The sequence below is a fragment of the Macrobrachium rosenbergii genome, chromosome 19 (genome assembly GCF_040412425.1).
Source record: "Macrobrachium rosenbergii isolate ZJJX-2024 chromosome 19, ASM4041242v1, whole genome shotgun sequence".
NCBI lineage: Eukaryota > Metazoa > Arthropoda > Malacostraca > Decapoda > Palaemonidae > Macrobrachium > Macrobrachium rosenbergii.
The window spans coordinates 8,417,411-8,426,656 of NC_089759.1; the positions used below are offsets into that span (position 1 = coordinate 8,417,411).

At 34.3% G+C, this 9,246-nt stretch overlaps 1 non-coding gene across 1 annotated transcript; it reads right to left on the reverse strand.

Annotated features, from left to right (window-relative positions):
* Positions 1-838: 838 nt before the first annotated feature.
* TRNAR-UCG (transfer RNA arginine (anticodon UCG)) lies at positions 839-911 on the reverse strand. The gene has a single exon. It is a non-coding gene; the product is annotated as a tRNA-Arg (tRNA).
* Between the last annotated feature and the right edge of the window lie 8,335 nt (positions 912-9,246).

Here is a 9,246-nt window from a genome sequence, read left to right on the forward strand (position 1 = left end):
TGAATCACGAAAATATGGAACGTGATGAATATATCAATAAAGGCAATGCCACGAAGGAAAATGAAACAGCAGATACATATATCTGTATAATCTAAAATATATATAATATATATATATATATATATATATATAAATATTATTTATATATATATTATATATATATGTGTATATATATATAATATATATATATATATATATATATATATATATATATATATATATATATATATATATATTCATGTGTGTGAACCGATATTGTCGGTGTGCGTCACTGAACATTTATTATCAGTTCACTGAATTTTAATTCTTACTAATCATCACGCTTTTATCCGCTTTTCGCACATGATATTCACATCCGATTATTTCAATGATCTTTCCGTTGAGTTATTCAGCTTCTTCGAAATAAGCTAATAAATAAAAAAAAATTCGGTTTAATGCGACACTAACCTACAAACTTATACTTTCGGTAACTTTTTAACATTAAATGATACCTCTCTTCTACTTCTAATTTAATACTTTTGGTAACTTTTTAACATTAAATGGTACCTCTCTTCTACTTCTAATTTAATGAGTTGATGATCTATTGAAATGAAAATAATCATACGCCGTGGCAACTTGAACAAGTGCCTTGCGTAAGAGAGAGAGTGGGCGCGGAGTACCACGTCAACTTTAGCATCTTACCTGGGCGCCTACAAACAGCGACCGCAGAGCATTAAATATTTTTAACAACAAACATCGTTTACTTCTTCTTCGTCTCTTACTTCTTATTACAGACATTCAGAATCGCTTATTATTACTTGACATAACACCGCGAGAGTTTAAAATGATCTCTTCACCTCGACCGTGACAGGATTCGAACCTGCAATCTTCGGATCCGAAGTCCGACGCCTTATCCGTTAGGCCACACGGTCACATCACAACTCCAAATAAATTTATAATTTGTGGTGGTGCTGCCTTATTTCCTAATTATCTTCCAGCACTTCAGTCATGAATAAAGGCAACATTTCCTAAGGAGTAAGATCAAATATTGATATGATTTTGTGACTGATAGCTCAAGGCCTCAAGTATTCTTGTACATGTCATCGTTAGTATTTGTTTCTCTATCGCATGAACATATGGACACTGAATTCTCTATTGATTTCTTACATGTCTCTCTTCAATAACCTTTTGTGCTAATCACTTCCTAATTAAATAAACAAGAAAAGTCCCTTAAAAAGATATTGCATTATAATTCCAGTGCTTTTCAATAATTTCTAATATGAACAAAACTCCTCTAGTTGGCTTCCATAATAGCAACAATTTTTCTTGCCAGATTCAATATGCATTTAAAAGGAATATGATCTGTTTGCCAATATACTTCGACTGCATGAAAGACAAGTGTGATTGGTGCATTGTTTGATCCGCTACTGATGAGCCTTTTCGCAGGAGAACGACCCTCAAATCGTTGTGGAAACTCTTTACCCTGGAGGTTCACCCATAATATATATATATATATATATATATATATATATATATATATATATATATATATATATATATAATGTATATAAAAAAAGAAATCAACGATCAATTATGATACAAATAATTAACTAATGACAAACATGTAAGCAGTATATATATACAGTATATATATATATATATATATATATATATATATATATATATATATATATATATATATATATATATATATATATACTGCTTACGTGTTTATATCTCTAGTTCATTATTTGTATCATAATTGTTCGTTGATTTCTTCTTATATATACAATTACCGTGACAGTCCTAATAATTCACTCTTTTAACTTAGCATCATCACGATAATTAATGGGCGTTATTTTTTTACATGTACACTTTCCTGGAAATACCAAATTAATAAAAAAAAATTATGAGAACGATTAGCAAACAAAACTGGGTCCCTATAATCTAAAAAAAAAAAAAAAAAAAAATCGATGCTGAAAAGAAAACATATTCAATATGCTTATCCACTGGAGAACATTAAATCAACGGAGGAAAAAATAACTTTTCTTTCCTTGTTGAAATGAAAAGCAGGGGAAAAAATGCTGCCAATTTACTTTCTGTTCGATATTGGAGTCGGGAAAACCAAATCACGATCCTTTTTCCCGACGAACTTCCACCTTTTTCGGGACATTCAAATATCAACCTACAATGAAAAAGAGAAGGAAAGCCTGGGTTTCTCTCACTCTTTTTTTCTTTCCTATAGCCTTTTTATTTCTCCCCTACTCCCCATCTCTTTTTTTTTTTTTTATTCCTTACGTAACAGCTATATTGCTGCACTTCATTCCGAAGTGGCAGTTTCTTTCGATTAACAAAAAATAAAAGTTTGGCTTCCAATATGTCATTCGAGGCAACCTTAAAAAGTATCAGATGAAGTAAATTGGTAGCTTTTTGAGAGGTCTAACTCGATCTTCTCTCCTTCCTATTTATTATATATTTAGAAACTGAAATTACGCTCGGCGATTTTAGGCAAAGGGGGTACCTAAAATAAGAACCATTTAAGGTCATTCGAGCTATCTTTATGTTATGAAACACACGTGACCTCATCAACTGCACATTACCCTTCAATGACATTCGGATTAAAAAGTCCTCTGCGATTTTTGAAATGCTGGAATCATACTCGAGTTTTGTGAGAGAGTAATCAGTAATAGTGTTATTCTATTTTATTCTATTTCAGCTTTTATCTTGCATTTCCACAATGGTCTCGAGGATGTGAAGAATATAATAATGGCTCACAAAGAAATCAAAGGGAGCCTTCGACTTACGACCCTATATTAAACAAGTAACAAATGCACCGAAGTTTCTTCGGTGCAATCGAGTTTTCTGTACAGCGTATAATCAAGGACACCAAAAACAGATATCTCTTTCGGCGGTCTCGGTATAATGCTGTATAAGCCGCGGACCATTAAACTTTAATCACGGCCCGGTGACGGCCTGTCGTTGCCAGATGCACGATTATGGCTAACTTTAACCTGAAATAAAATAAAAACTCCTGAGGCTACAGGGCTGCAATTTGGTATGTTTGATGATTGGGGGGTGGATGATCAACCTACCAATTTGCGGCCCTCAAGCCTCAGTCGTTTTTAAGATCTGAGGGCGGACAAAAAAGTGCGGACGGACAGCCAAAGCCGGCACAATAATTTTCTTTTACAGAAAACCAAAAGTACTCTTTAGGGTACTTAAAAGTTTTAATAGTACAACTTGCACAGGAATGAACTATGACGTCACAGACACCAATAAACTTAAGTTAACAAAGTTAATTTAACACATCCTGAAGGGCAGAACATACTCGCCGGAAAATGAAGTTTTCAATACCGTAACTGAAAATTTGTAAAGTATATACCGGCTTGTTTTACTTTTGAGTTTTAAGAATGATACTGCTATCAAGTTTTTGTTTCCTAAGGAGTTAATATGGCGCCCTTCAAACTATCAGTTGAATGCCAGTCGACATGGTAGTCAAAATCCCTCTCATGACAAAACAAGTAGAAAATGCGCCGAAGAAACTTCGGCGCAATCGAGTTTTCTGTACAGCCGCTATAGCCTATAGTCATGCCCACCGAAAATACATCTCTTTCGGTGGTCTCTGCATAATGCTACATGAACCACGATTTTGGCTAACTTTACCCTTAAATAAGATAAAAACTACTGAGGCTAGAGGGTTGCAATTTAGTATGTTTGATGATTGGAGGGTGGATAATCAATATACCTATTTGCAGGCCCTTAGCCTCAGTAGTTTTTAAGAACTGAGGGCGGACAGAAAACGTGCGGTGCAGACAGAATAAAGTGCGGACGGACATACAAGGCCGGCAAAATACTCTTCTTTTACAGAAAACTAAAATGACATTGGAATTACTCGCAACACGTACATAATATTTATGCTGTGCCACTTTTTTTTTCAGATTATCTTATATAGGTCACCTACATGATGGTGTTACCGACTCATAAGATCATAGGGCGTTTTAGATTAACAAGTTATTATTGAAAACATTTACTTTGAAGGCAGCAATAACCCCGTTAAGAAAATTAATGAGAAATACTCATTTTTCAACCACTTTGACGTGGGGAGAGAGAGAGAGAGAGAGAGAGAGAGAGAGAGAGAGAGAGAGAGAGAGAGAGAGAGAGAGAGAGAGAGATTGCTCAGCCTTGTTACGTATGTTCCAGGTTTATGGAACCGAAACGATAAGCACCATTACCTTAACAGTTTGGTAGATACATGCACTCGTTACTTCGTGATTACCAACAGGTGATTAGACGTTGCGATATGGAGGAATGCAACTTATCACCTTATAAATCAATAATGAAAATAGAAAATACAGACTGCATAAGTCTTGGTTCAAAACTAGTGAGTGCCAAAGCTTTATAAAATCTATACCCCAATAGTCGAGTTTAAAGTATTCATGCATGCGCCTTTTTCTTCCTAAAGACAGTCTTTGTCAGCTCTCGATGGCACTGTCTTATGAAAATACACCCCCAGTTTCGAATCGGGTAAAATTTCCTATTTGACTAAAATCTTTACAATACTGTTTTCGTATCAATTGGTGTCTTCATTCGCGACATTCTATTTCCTTAAACTTTGCTACAATGACATGGAGTTCCATTCGTAATATATAGCGTACAGTATGTACATGTATATATATATATATATATATATATATATATATATATATATATATATATATATATATATATATATATAATATATACACATAAATGTGTATATATAATATATATATGTACCCATGTATATGTGTACATATATATAATATATATGTGTGTGTATAATGTATGTATGTACATATACTATATATATATGTATATACATACATAGTGTATGTATGTGTATACATGTATATATTATATATATATATATAAATATATATATATATATACACAGATGTATAGTATATGTACATACATACGTACATACAAACATCTATATATATTTTTTTATGTATATGGCCATTCACATAGCGTAACTCTGTACCAGAACTGCTTTTGAAAGATACCGAGTTCAGTCCTTGGCAATGCATCACATCGAACGCGTATAACAATCTAAAAAAATAAAAATAAATAAATAAACAACTACCCATCAGCGGCAGACACAGCAAAGGTCCGAATAACACAAACAACGAGACGGAAAAAGAGTGGAAAAAAGGGGAAAACGAGCCATTTGGCCGTAAGCTCTCTATGTCCCTTAAATTTCCCCATTCCAATATATCAGACCATTCACTTCCATTTGCACCTCAGTGAGGGGAAATCATGAATATGTATGGCACTTTTCCGCCTTGCCAAAGCCTCCCCTCTTCCCCTAGGATTCTGTCTGGTCAGAGCATTGAACCCTCGACTTTGGGAACTGGACAAATATTCTCGTGTGCAGGTCAGTGGGTCCACTTTGCTCTAAAGATGATATTACTTTTGGTTCATTGTTTGACTGCAGGTTGCTGCTACAAGTATTCATTACTCGTATGGCAAGATGCAGTAATTAGCTGAATGACTGTAATTTACAAAAAAGGCCAAAGCTTTCTTGTCTGAAGGAAGTACAGCCGGCAAATGAAGAATCAGGGGAATTTATTTCTGGTGATAGAAATTCATTTCTCGCTATAATGTGGCTCGGATTCCACAATAAGCTGTAGGACACGTTGCTAGGTAACCAATTGGTTCTTAGCCACATAAAATAAGCCTAATCCTTCGGGCCAGCCCTAGGAGAGCTGTTAATCAGCTCAGTGGTCTGGTAAAACTAAGGTATACTTTTTTGAAGGAAGTACAACTTTTATTTTTATGGCCTACAAAATTCCTTTACGACCTCGTGGATTTACCCCACTGATTTCTTTCGGGGTAACAAATTATCTAATTGAATTTTTTAATATCTACGATTCCTATATTTTCAAAAGAAATGAATCACAACAGCTAACAAGTAATAAGGGTTCGGCTGACAGCTTACGAATTGCGTCAAAGCAAAATAATTGATGGAATTTCACTTCGATTTCGGTGCTACTCTCAAGTTCTGAATTTAACGTTTGCCCAACACAGCAATTAATCTTCATCAAAAAAGAAGAGAGTTTTTTTAGGATATATCACCTAAAGCTCATCGTGACACCTGTAATCAGTCACACATATCATACTGCTTCAAAAACCTCTATGAATGAATAATGCACAGAACAATTCTCTTTTGCAATTTTGATTATTCTACAGAATATTATTCTGCGTTTCAGAGCACATTCATTATATTATGATATTCATATATTTGCATATGAAAATACTTTATCTATACTCGTGTGTTTGCACCAGTAAGGAAATATTTATAGTACAAAAATATATCTCTATAAGTGGCTACAACTCAAAAGACTAACTCACAACCAAATTTCAACTACTTCATCATAAGTAAGTAAGAATTCTTTATGCGCAATAGATATACACGTTCTCAAGAACGCAAGGGATGGAGTTCTCCTATCCAAACATAAAAAACAAGTAAAAAATGCGCCGAAGTTTCTTTAGTGCAATCGAGCTTTCTGTACAGCGTATAATCAAGGCCTCTGAAAATGATCTATCTTTCGGTGGTCTCGGTATAATGCTGTATGAGACGCGGCTCATGAAACTTTAACCACGGTCCGGTGGTGGCCTATCCTATATCGTTGCCAGAAGCACGATTATGGCTAACTTTAACCTTACATTAAATAAAAACTGCTGAGGCTAGAGGGCTGCAATTTGGTATGTTTGATTATTAGAGGGTGGATGATCAACATACCAATTTGCAGCCCTCTAGCCTCGGTAAGTTTTACGATCTGAGGGCGGACAGAATAAAGTGCGGACGGACGGACAAAGCCGGCACAATAGTTTTCTTTTACAGAAAACTAAAAATAAGCAACCAATGACAGGTACTACGAAATTACGGTGTATGAATGAGACAACATGAATGTATTCGACTCTGAATGAAAGGTTAAAAGAACAAAATGCAAAGCTAATAAAGGGGAAGCTCTGGGGACAATGCCAAGAGAAATTTTGTGACAAAGCATTTCAGGGGATTTAAATGCAGAACAACTCGGGGGCAAATCACACTGAGTCTTGTAATGCAGCTATCTTTCAACGATAGCTTTAATCCGTTAAAAACGACTTAGAGAAAAGAATTAACAATTTCACTGCAGTCAATTAAAGTGGAAAAAGAAATAATAATTAGATATAGGAGAGTAAATAAATGCTAGCATGCAGATATGGTTTCATCCTGGGATCAAACATTAAAAGGAATAGCTCAGACAATATACAATTAGTTCCAAATATTCCAATCCGTGTTTAAGAGGGATTATATCCACTTGTCGAATTTTCGTAATATTTCAAAGAGGTTCCCATGACTGATTTACGCAGTTAAGGTTCTCAGACCACGCACAGGAGCACTTTCCGCATTTCAGTGGTTATGACAGTGAAATAAGGGTGTGAAATGAGGGAGGTGGAGTGGCAGCAAGACCAAGGGATCCACAATATAAAGAAGTTGGCGTACAAGAATCTAAAGGGGGCGGGGGACCCCACAGTTGCACCAAGATTTAGTATCTGGAGGTCGTGGATAGCAAGAATGAAGAGAGGAAGCAAGAATGGAAGTAGGGTAAGAGTGGGTGTTGCTAAGGGCTTCTCTCTACATATATATATATATATATATATATATATATATATATATATATATATATATATATATATATATATATATATATATATATTTATATGTATATACACACACACACACACACACACACACACACACATATATATATATATATATATATATATATATATATATATATATATATATATACATCGACCTATGTAATCAGGAATATACAGATCCTAATGGTTATCTCTCTCTCTCTCTACTCATATATATATATATATATATATATATATATATATATATATATATATATATATATATATACTGTATATATCAAATGAATGAGGTCGCATCTTTACAAGCCTCCACTTCCGCCTGGCTAACAAGGCGAATAAGACTCAGCACTCTTGCTTGGAAAATACGGTATGAATTGATCCAAGAGGGAGAACGAGAGTTCCGTTGTTGTTATTTGCTCACCTAAGGTTAAATGAATGTTGCAGATGGATATTGCATGGTTCTATTTCAGTGCATGAAGTCTGGTTCTGAGGTAGGCTGCATTTCAGAGTTAGAGTGATTTTACACATTATATATAAATATATATGTGTATACACATATGTACGAATGTATGCATATATACTTATATATCTATGTGTATATATATATATATATATATATATATATATATATATATATATATATATATATATATATATATATATATATATATATATTATATATATATAAAGCGTATAAAATCACTCTATCTCTGAAATGCAGCCTACCTCAGAACCGGACTTCATGCACTGAAATAGAGCCGTGCAATATCCATCTGCAACATTCATTTAACCTAAGGACAGCAAATAACAACAACGGAACTCTCGTTCTCCCTCTTGGATCAAGTCATGCAGTTATTTTGCAAACATGAATGCCGGAGTCTTATTTGCTTTGTTAGCCAGGCGGAAGTGGAGGCTTGTAAAGATGCGACCTCATTGCCTTCTAGTTTATGGAATGAAAGGACACGAGAGGAAAATGCCGATGTCTTTTTTGCGTGCATATTAAGTGTTGATGTTTGGGTGTCTGAAAACGAGTACAGAGTTTTCTGCTTATTTTATATAAGTGAGTCTGAGAGAGATAGAGAGCATTACGTGCAAATTACTAAGGAAATTCTGATACAATATGCTCAAAAATTCATTCGGAAACATGATTTCTCTCTCTCTCTCTCTCTCTCTCTCTCTCTCTCTCTCTCTCTCTCTCTCTCTCTCTCTCTCTCTCTTTCTATACACACACAAACACACACACACACACATACACACACACACACACACACACATATATATATATATATATATATATATATATATATATATATATATATATATATATATATATATATTATAAACATACATACATACATATACACATACATATATATGTATGTATGTATGTATGTACAAGTATATATTAGTGTGCATTCTTGTGCTTCTGGAGTGTCTGTTAGAACGAATTTCTTTGTGTGCGTCTGAAAACATGGACGGAGAAGAGGGGAGATAATTACTAACTTTGATTCAGTCCTGGTGAAATTAATAGGCAAGTTCACAAAATTCCAACAGGATTCTTTATTAGTAGCCCAA